Here is a 1,428-nt window from a genome sequence, read left to right as displayed (position 1 = left end):
GGTCCTATAGAAACACCAGGTTTTTATAATATTATTATGGGAATAAAAAACAGAAACAATCAATCTGTGTCAATAGGGGATTGTTAAAATACATGAAGACAAATTTATATAATACTATGTATGCAGTGATTGAAATATGTTCTAGTGGCAAAGTGGAAAATAAAAAATGTTGGACAAAGTAATAGAATTATATATCTACTAAGATACTTCAGAAAGTTCCTAGAAAATTAAGTTTAAAATGAGTTTATTTGGGCCAATGCCATGGTACAGATTTTGTTTTTCCAGGTTCATAATTTAATGTACAAATTGAATTACCACAGTTGAGTTGAATTAGCTTCTCCAGGCATGAGGGCAGATTGGGAAACAATTTGTAATCGAGTTATGTTGCTTTCACAGCTGGAAATTTTAGACCTTAAGCTGAAGTACATAACCAGCAAAGCAATGCCTCCATATGTGGCTAGTACACAATTCATTCTGCCTGTGAGCATGTAAGAGTTGAAATACGTTTTGATTTCAGTGAACTGGAATTGGGCATCAGGTTCTGGACCTGACATGATATCAATCTTCTCAGAGCTACCAACTCCTCAACTGACATCCTTCAAGGCCCACCGACAGTGAACTGGCCCCAGCCGGAAGCAATGGTACAGATTGAGCTTTTATCTGTCATGCTCGTGTCAAATGTGGGTACTGGTTCCAGTCCTACCTTTTCCACTGCCAATCCAGCTCTTTGTTTATGGACTAGAAAAGCAGCAGAGGATGGCCCAAATCCTTGGGTCCCAGCAAAAACATTGGAAACTTAGAAGAAGTTTCTGGCTGTACATCTTTCCCTTTGTAGAAATCTGTCATTCAAAAAAAAAATTCTTTTAAACAATGAAGTTATTTTAATGTAAAAATCAAAATTCATTGAATCCTTTTTGTGTAATATACTTTATACACAAGCTTTTTAAAAGTCCCTAGCATGAATTTCACGTTTTTTAAAAAACAATTTGTATATTTTATATTATTATCTTTATGCTACAGTTCCACATGTACAGGGATTCCTCCCTCCACCCTTCCATAGCTTCTCCCAGTTCCCCCTGTATTATAACAATAATACACTCCTTCAGCTACAAGCTTAAGTCCTACATTCTGCTATTTCAATATATTGTGGCACTGTAATTATAGACAATTGTACATAGTCTAGTATGCTACTGTAAAGTTACATGTATCAAGTTTTCATTGGGATTCCTCCTTTTATAAAGGAACAGACATGTATACTGCAATATATCTTCACTTCGGATATGCTAGTCTCCATCATATAGCTCACCTATAAAAATGTTTTTACATTTATTCACTAATGTATTTTGTGAATTTTAAAGAAAAACACTAATCTTTTAAGTCCATTCTCATAGTGTTTTAAAGTAGCTGTATGTGTATGTGTGCATATGG

The 1,428-nt window shown here is 34.7% G+C and overlaps 1 pseudogene; it reads right to left on the bottom strand.

Moving 5' to 3' along the window:
- Positions 1–379: 379 nt before the first annotated feature.
- LOC131481584 (ATP synthase membrane subunit K, mitochondrial-like) lies at positions 380–574 on the bottom strand (annotated as a pseudogene).
- Between the last annotated feature and the right edge of the window lie 854 nt (positions 575–1,428).

Source organism: Ochotona princeps, chromosome 12, assembly GCF_030435755.1.
Source record: "Ochotona princeps isolate mOchPri1 chromosome 12, mOchPri1.hap1, whole genome shotgun sequence".
In the NCBI taxonomy this organism is placed as follows: domain Eukaryota; kingdom Metazoa; phylum Chordata; class Mammalia; order Lagomorpha; family Ochotonidae; genus Ochotona; species Ochotona princeps.
This window is presented reverse-complemented; position numbering and strand designations above follow the sequence as displayed.